General features: G+C 43.7%; 1 long non-coding RNA gene across 1 annotated transcript in view; it reads right to left on the bottom strand.

The window, feature by feature from the left end:
- The window catches only part of LOC116094110, a 2,224-nt gene extending 1,397 nt beyond the window's left edge, over positions 1–827 (bottom strand). Inside the window, exon 1 of the long non-coding RNA XR_004119978.1 lies at positions 675–827. This is a non-coding gene — a long non-coding RNA (uncharacterized LOC116094110). The remainder of the gene's footprint in view (positions 1–674) is intronic.
- Between the last annotated feature and the right edge of the window lie 8,540 nt (positions 828–9,367).

Here is a 9,367-nt window from a genome sequence, read left to right as displayed (position 1 = left end):
AAAAAAAAAAAAAAAAAACAAAAAAAAAACAAAGAATGATAGATTGCACATTCAAACAATGTGAAAGTTTACCCCTAACACTAAAAAATAAGGGGAAATGGAGAAGCAGATTAAACCAGGACAACCCTACGAGAATAACTATTATAAGGAACCCATAGCCAGGCAAAGGTTCACACCTTTATTCCCAAAGCTAGGATGGCAAAGGCAGGCACATAAAGAATTACAATAATGTAAAATTAAAAGCTGCTTGCAAAAGGCAGGCAGAAATTCAAAGTGAATGTCCTTTGTGATCTAAGAATAAATACACTTAAATCTTGAATTTATACATAGATGAATATAAGTATATTTATCCACACATACTAAGGTATATTTAGTTTCAAATTTTCAAAAGAATTTTTAAATTTTCAATTGAAAGATAATACTTTTTCTGTAGCCAACAAAACAAAACAACAACAACAACAACAAAACCCATTTTGCCCTAGGAAAAATATAACCTGACAGAAAAGGATAGCACCCCCACCCCCACTCCAGTTAGTGTTGGGGCGGCTTTTGGTTTTATCTTTTCAGGAGAGTGAAAGCATCCAACATAGGAAGCCGAGGCCACTGAACAAGTGAAACATTAGAAGAAAAAGGACGGATTATCAGGAGAAAATTGGCCAAGTGGTATCACTCACCTCCAGCCGACCGGCCTGAAATCCAGGCTCAGAAGCCGGGATCCCCAATGGCAGGCTCTTCCCACCAGACTCAATACGGAGGAGAGGGGAGGGTAAGCCCAGGCACGCCCGCACTCTCCCTTCGTTCTTCCTGCCAAGTGGCTGGTCGGCCGGTGGCGGATTCCCAAATGCTTGTCTCTGCTGCCCTCTATGGACAGAAGTGGCAAATGGTCTTTATGTGGTCCCATTTCGATTAAAATTAAAGCAGATTCTGGGCTTGGAACATGGCTCTCTCCTTCTCTAAACCAATGTATGCTTGTTAAAGGAAAATCCCAAATCCCTGTCTCAGATCAGAAGAGTCATCTCGTGTGGGAGAGAGGAAAACAAAGAAAGGCATTATTCTATTGCCACTAATCTCACTAGTCTTTTGGTTTTCATTTGACTCTAAAACGTTACCTAAGGTATAAATATTATCCCCAAAACTTAAGATTATTATGTATATAAAACTCTCTATCGCCGGGCGGTGGTGGCGCACGCCTTTAGTCCCAGCACTTGGGAGGCAGAGGCAGGCAGACTTCTGAGTTCGAGGCCAGCCTGGTCTACAGAGTGAGTTCCAGGACAGCCAGGGCTACACAGAGAAACCCTGTCTCGAAAAACCAAAAAAAAAAAAAAGTGCCAGACTAGCTGGTTGGTGATGACACACCTTTAATCCCAGCATTCACGAGGCAGAGGCAGAATTTCTGAGTTTGAGGCCAGCCTGGTCTACAGAGAGAATTATAGGATGGCCAGGCATACATAAAGAAACCCTGACTTGCCAGGCAGTAGTGGTGCACGCCTTTAATCCCAGCACTTGGGAGGCAGAGGCAGGCACATTTCTGAGTTTGAGACCAGCCTGATCTACAGAGTGAGTTCCAAGACAGCCAGGGCTACACAGAGAAACCCTGTCTGGAAAAACCAAAAAAAAAAAAGAAAAAGAAAAAAGAAAGAAAGAAAGAAAAAGAAACCCTGACTCAAAAAGCAAAAACAAAACCAAATTCCAGGCTACTTTTTAAAATGACTAGTGTATCAAAGTTCTTAAAACTTTAAGGATAGCCCTAAATCTTAAGGCTTATTCCTAAGACTTGATATGTATAGTTAGTCTTTATTTATTTATCTGGCTATTGATTTATTTGTATTTATTTATGTATGTATGTATGTATTTATTACTGTTTGTTTGTTTATTCTCTCATACAATGCACCCTGACTGCAGAGCCACCCCCCTCCCTTAACTCCTTCAAGTCTCCCCTCCTGTCCCCACACCTCCCTTCTCCCCCAGACCTAATGCTCCCTTTTTTCCCTTCAGAAAAGAACATACCTCACAGGGTTTTCAACTGAACACACTACTTAAGAAGTTACAATACAACTAAGCACAAACCTTCTTATCAAGGCCCAGTCTGGTTGTTAGAAGTCACAAAAATCCCAAGGTAAACAAGCATAGCATACATGCCGAGGACCTAGAACAGACCCCTGCAGGCTCTGTGACTGCAGCTTCTGTCTCTGCGATCCCCTATAATCCCTGCTTAGTGATTCTGTGTGCCGCTGTTCTCCTATGTCCTCGACCTCCCTCTGGCTCCTACAATTCTGCCTCGCCCCTTTCTGTGAGGCTCCTCAAGGTCCACTTAACATTTGGCTGTGTGTCTCTGCATCTGCTCCTGTGGTCAGTCTTTTAATTTAGACATTCTAATAGGAATATAACATCATCTCATGGTCTTAGTACACACTTTCATACTGGCTAATGGCGTAGATCATCTTCTCATTATTTCTTCATTTTTAATTTTTTAAAGTTATTAGTTTAAGCCAGGTGGTGGCAGTACACACCTTTAATTGGAAGGCAGAGGCAGGGGGATCTCTGAATTTGAGGCCAGTCTGAGTGAGTTCCAAGAAAGCAAGGGCTACACAGAGAAACCCTGTCTCAAAAACAAAACAAACAAACAAAAAACCCAGGGCAGTGGTGACTCACCCTTTTAATCCCAGCTCTTGGGAGGCAGAGGCAGGCAGATTTCTGAGTTTGAGGTCAGCCTGGTCTACAGAGTGAGTTCCAGGGCAGCCAGGGCTACACAGAGAAACACTGTCTCGAAAAAACAAAGAAAGAAAGAGAGAGAGAGAGAGAGAGAGAGAGAGAGAGAGAGAGAGAGAGAGAGAGAGAGAAGAGAAGAGAAGAGAAGAGAAGAGAAGAGAAGAGAAGAGAAGAGAAGAGAAGAAGAGAAAAGAAAAGAAAAGAAAAGAAAAAAGGAGAGGGACTGGAGAGATGGCTCAGGGGTTAAGAGCACTGACTGCTCTTCTAAGGTCCTGAGTTCAAATCCCAGAAACCACATGGTGGCTCACAACCATCTGTAATGGGATCCAATGCTCTCTTCTGGTTGTCTGAAGAGAGCAATAGTGTACTCATATACATAAAATAAATAAATCTCCCCCCCACTCCCCAATAAATCTTTTTAAAAATAATATAAAATTATATATAAAAAACTTATTTTGTTTTATGTGTATTAATGTTTGCCTACTTTTACATATGTGTACCGCATGCAAGTCTGGTCCTTGGGAGTCAGAGGAGGGCCCCAGATTCCCTGGAGCCGGAAGTACACAGGATTGTGAGCTGTCATGTGTATGCTGAGAACTGAATCTAAAATAACAGGAAGCATACTTCACTGTGGAGAGCAGACGAAGTGCTAGGTGCACGTGTGTTACTGACATGAGTATGGCCACGTGAATGGCAAGGCCTCCTCATGTCAGGCTCAGAGGAATAGCAAGGCATTCCCTGGTCTAGTGCAGATGTTGACCATGTGTACAGGAAGCACCAACCACAGCTTCCTCTCCACAGACCACTGCAGTCTGAGACTGCTGTCCTACAGAGACCCCTTACCAAGATAAGCTAATTCAAGTCCGGCTATATATAATCAACTGGACTCCTCGTTCAGCTATATAATAAACATTCTGAGTTTCTGGATTGCTAGTGCACCTCTCCAGAGAGCCCGACCCTGATGATCCCAGCTTTTCTGTACATGCATCAGTCATTTCTTCATTCCCTGTCACCAGAGAAAGGCCAGTCACTAGTCCTTGCAGTTTATAACACCTAACCACTGAGCTGTCCTGTTCTCTTCTTTCTTTCCTTCTTCTCTTTCTTTTTTTCCTTTTTTTTTTTTTTCCCTTTGAGACAGGGTTTCTTTGTGTAGCTCTGGCTGTCCTGGAACTCACTGGGTAGAGCAGACTGACCTCGAACTCACAGTCCTGGCATTAAAAGCATGCACCACCACCACCCTACAAAAGATCCATTTTTTGTTTGTTTGTTTGTTTTTCATTTTGCTTTGTTTTTCCGAGACAGGGTTTCTCCATATAGCCCTGGCTGTCCTGGAACTCACTCTGTAGACCAGACCGCCTGCCTCTGCCTCCCAAGTGCTGGGATTAAAGGCATGTGCCACCCAAAAGATCCACTTTTAATCCAGATTGTTTGAGGTTGATGGTACACCTTTAGTCTGGTGGCAGCCTACATGAATGACATGAAAGAAGTTTCCTTCTCTTTGTGTGCTTTCCTTTCCTTTCAATGGCAAATCCTTCACTGTCATTAGAGACTACTTCTCTCAGGAATCCATATACTGAAGACCAGCTTGGGCTTAGAGCATTGAACTGACTACTGGATTCTTGGGTTTTCGTCTTAAGCTGGGATCTATACACCCATGATGACCATCACTTGCCAAGTACAAAGGACTGAGTTAGATAGACCTCTGTGAGTTCTAGACCAGTCTGGTCTACATAGTGAGTTCCTGACCAGTCAGAACTGCACCCTGTGGCCCTGTCACAGGGAACCAAACCGTTCTCTGGGCAATAGCAGTACACACCTTTAATCCCAGCACTCAGGATGCCTAGGCAGGTGGATCACAGAGTTTGAAGCCAGATTGGAACCTGGTTCATTTAAAATTTTTTGAATTTAATTTAATTTGTAGCCTAGATTGGCCTTGAACCCTGATCTTTGTGCTTCGGTTTCCTGGCCTTCAGCTCTGCTTTCTAGTGGGACTTTTGCTATTGCTGTTTGTTCTGTAATAATGTATTCTTGCATGTGTATTTGTACTCTATGCATGCATTTGCCTTCAGAGGCCAGAGACATTGAATCCCCTGAAACTGGAGGTACAGGCAGTTGTGAGACACCTGATGTGGGTGCTGGGAATCAAACCCAGGTCTTCTGTAGGAGCCGTCTCTGTAATCTCTCAGCTTTGTAATTTTAAGCACAATGCTATTAAACATCTTTTGTCATATTTATCCCTAATAAATATATATGTTTTGATGCTCTATAAGCTTTTGTAGCGGTGAGTTTAGCTACGCCGATTTGGCTTCCCATCAGTCACATGCATGTACCAGCCCAGAAGCTATCTGGATTCACAAATAGAACACACACACACACACACACACACACACACACACACACACACACACATGCATACACACATGCGTGCATACACACACACATGCACACACACATGCACACACACATGGGTGCACACCCACGCACACCCACGCACAAGCATGCACACACACACACCAGTTAATTTTAAAATGCTGTGGCTACCTCAAAGTCTGGGCACTCCTAAACCTTCCCCTGCCTTCCCAGGCCCAATCAGGGAAGTTGGCCACCCATCTGAATTCTCACATGGCTTGTTGGCTTTCTCTCCTACAGTTCCTATGTCCCATCCTTCTCTCCCTGACTTGCGTTGATTCTCTCCTTTTTCCCAGTTCCTAGCCCACACAAATCTACAGGTCCTGCCCCATCTCCCTTTGCCCAGCCATTGGCCGTTGGCATCTTTATTGATGGATCAAAAACTAATTGAGGACAAGAACCTTCAGCATTTGGATGGACATGAAGATTCCTGATTAAGTCAAAGCATTAGAACCAGTCCCCGACCCCTCACCTTTTCTGTCCAAATTAAAAAAAACAAAAACAAAAAAAAAGCAAAGCAAAATAAAACAAAAACCTATTTCTCAGACATAAATTGAGCATATCCATAACAATTATGCAAAACTGCAGAGTATGACATATAATTAACATCCAGTCCATCATATTTGTCAACTAGATGAAGTACTCTACCATCATACCCTAAAATTCTATACCTGAATTATATTTTTATTTTAGCCTGTATCACCATCTGAAAATCATACTTTCAATTCTATATCATATCTCTCAATGCTATACAAGTTAAGTTTGCTTATGAGACTATAACTAGTCTTTAACTCTACCAGAAATCCAAGAACAAATTAAATAGGAACATATAGGAATATGTAGGAATATTCTGAATATATAGGAAGCATAAAAACATAGCTTCCAAAACTTAAACAAATTGTAGAGGCCACTGACTATCTGGACAGTTCCCTATTCCTCAGAATGTCAGAGCATCTGTCTTCAGCCTTCTGGGTCAGAGCCATCTGGCAGACCCTGAAAAGAAGTAGGAATATGAAGGACTAGCTTACCCTGTATTAGCAGAGCTTAGCAGATGACTAGCCTACATCTATTTACCCCTTTGGGGCAGTATTTTGTCTGCAGATGATACAGGTAGCTACCTTGCCATGATAAACAACCTCGCCTGGAGGTAAAGATGCCCAATATCTTTCCTGAACTGTGAAGGGGTTACTCTCAGGAGCAGACATGTCTGCAGTCAAAATTTCTCAAGACCAGCCTGGTGGTGGTGGTGCACGTCTTTAATCCCAGCACTTGGGAGGCAAAGGCAGGCAGATTTCTGAGTTCGAGGCCAGCCTGGTCTACAGAATGAGTTCCAGGACAGCCACGGCTACACAGAGAAACCCTGTCTCAAAAAACAAAAAAACAAAAAAAATTTCTCAAGACCATGAAATGATTAAGTGTCAGATTCTGTGGACTTCTGACATTTGAAGAATATATATATAATATATACATATTATATACATATATAAATATTAATTATCTGAACTGTCAAATCTTGACTACTTCCTAGCTATTCTAATGGAATAATATTGAAATATTGAAGTATTATAATTGAATAATATTGAAAACACCTTATTATAATTAAGTCAGGATCTAATATAACCATGAGTTTACTATCTGGCTGAGATCATCTGGAATCAGTAGCAGTTCCTGAAGCTGTCCTGGAAGCAAGTCTCTGGCCAGTATCAGGAAGCCAGGAGCTGGAGCAGCGTGTCAGTTCAGCATCCCTGAGGATGAATCTTGTCAAAGCTCTATATTCTGTAATATATGAATCTCACAACCAAAATTTTAGTACCATTAAGATATTTGTATGAGCCGGGCAGTGGTGGCGCACGCCTTTAATCCCAGCACTTGGGAGGCAGAGGCAGGTGGATTTCTGAATTCAAAGCCAGCCTGATCTACAGAGTGAGTTCCAGCACAGCCAGGGCTACACAGAGAAACCCTGTCTCAAAAAAAAAAAAAAAAAAAAGATATGCGTATGGGTTGTGCAGGGTACACAGATCAGTTAAGGTTGAAATTTTGCTTCTTGTTTGAGCTGGTGAAAGACAACTGTCTTTTTTATGAGTGCTTGTCTTGAGATTTGGGGGTAAGAGGAGGCTCACTATCCCTCAGTTATCTGTTCATGCAGTTGCAGCCTATTTGTGCGCCATGTGGCCGCCAGGTGTCGACCTGTGTACAGGAAGCTATCCTTGGAGACCTCTGACCCTGACCAGCTGGAGGGTTCAAGCAAAGTGGAAAGGGCATAAGCAGGGAGGGGGAAGTACTTCTGCCACCTCCGCTGCTGCTGCTGCTCCTCCTGCTGCTCCTGCTGCTGCTGCTCCTGCTGCTCCTGCTGCTCCTGCTGCTGCTCCTCCTGTGGCTGCTGCTGCTGCTGTCTCTGCTCTGGTGCTGCTGCCCTGGGAGCCTCTGTTGCTCTGAGATGCTGCACTGGCTGTGCAGAGCTAAGCCGAGCTGAGCTGAGCTTGTGAGAGAGAGTGGAGTACAGGGGAGGCTTCTGGTGGTGAAGGCTTTGGAAGAGTGTTCTCTTCCCAGGCAGTTACAGCTCCTTTCACAGATGCTCTCAGATGACAGAGTAATTCTTACACACCTCTATTCCTTCTGGATAGAATCTTATACAGTTTTGGGGTCGGTTGGGTCTGACAGACAGACCGTGCTTCCTCGGAATGCCTCATCTACATGAGGAGGAGCTTGTGGGCACTGTCCCTATGTGAGACTCAGAAGCAAGCAAAGCTCCTGCCATCTCTTCCAGGTCTTTGGGCCTTCAAGGCCTAGCTCAGCCTTACTAGGCTTCCTCTCACGGTCTACAACCCAAAGTATACAACTGTAAACTTTTTTTTTTTTTTGGTTATCTGAAATAGGGTTTCTCTGTGTAGCTCTCCCTGACTATCCTGGAACTCACTCTGTAGACCAGGCTGACCTCAAACTCAGAAATCTGCCAGCCTCTGCCTCCAAGTGCTGGGATTAAAGGCATGCGCCACCACCGCCTGGCCATGTCCTTTCAAACATCTTGGCAGCTTTCTAGGAATTCCACAGTCCTCCAGCTCTGAAGGACAAGAGAGGCATGGATCTGCGGAGGAGTGGATATTCAGATGGGTGAGTAGGGAGTCCCTTCCATGTAAGGATAAGACCACATACTACCAGTATCAGTTCCCAGGCTGTAACTGAGAGAGTAAATTAAGCTGGTAAATTATGGTCCTATGAGGTGATACAAACACAGGGATTTTTGTGGATTCTGGTTCCCCATCAACTGTAAATGAAGAACTATGCTCTCTTCAGACACACCAGAAGAGGACATTGGATCCCATTACAGATGGTTGTGAGCCACCATGTGGTTGCTGGGAATTGAACTCAGGACCTCTAGAAGAACTGTCAGTGCTCTTAACCACAGAGCCATCTCTCCAGCCTGAAGACTCATTTCTAGAGACATTATCATTGTCTATCCTGGTTTGCTTCCATTTATAACTGTGGGGATTCCCAAGGGTAGGGACTAGTGCTTCTGGCACTTAGAAAGGAGGAAGAGATGTTGAGAGATGCCTAAGGCCTTTCAAGATGCATTGGGGAAAGAATACAGTCTTGGTCAGGAGAGATGGCTCAGTGTTTAAGAGCATTGGCTGTTCTACCAAAGGGCCTGGATTCAATTTCCAGCAACCACATGGAGGCTATAACCACCTGTAATCCCAGTCCCAGGGAATATGACACCCTCTTCTAGGTTCTGTAAGCAACAGACATGCATGTAGTGCACAATCATACATGCAATTAAATACCCAAGCATATTAAAAATATTTAAAGACTAAAGAGTATTTTGTTGTTGTTGTTGTTGTTGTTGTTTTGTGGCAGGGTCTCACTTGGCAGTCCTGACTGGCAAAATTCTCTATAGCCCATATAGGCCCTAAACTCACAGAGATTATTCTGTCTACCTCCCAAGTACTAGGATTAAAGGCATATGTCACTATCATGCTCAGCTCTTATTTTATTTAAAAGATTTATCTTATGTGTATGAATGTTTTGTATGTGTGTGCCTGGTTCCTTCAGAGGCCAGAACAGGGTGTCAGATCCCCTAAAACTGGAATTGGAAAGCATCATGAGGCATCATGTGTGTGCTAGGAACTATCCTGGGTCCCCCTATAAGAACAGCAAGTACAGCCAAGCAGTGGTGGCACATGCCTTTGATTCCAGCACTGAGGCAGAGGCAGAGAGGCAGAGGCAGAGGCAGAGGCAGAGAGGCAGAGAG

The sequence above is a fragment of the Mastomys coucha genome, unplaced genomic scaffold, assembly GCF_008632895.1.
Source record: "Mastomys coucha isolate ucsf_1 unplaced genomic scaffold, UCSF_Mcou_1 pScaffold16, whole genome shotgun sequence".
Taxonomy (NCBI): Eukaryota; Metazoa; Chordata; class Mammalia; order Rodentia; family Muridae; genus Mastomys; species Mastomys coucha.
The sequence above is the reverse complement of the archived record's forward strand: the minus strand, read 5'-3'. Positions and strand labels throughout refer to the sequence as shown.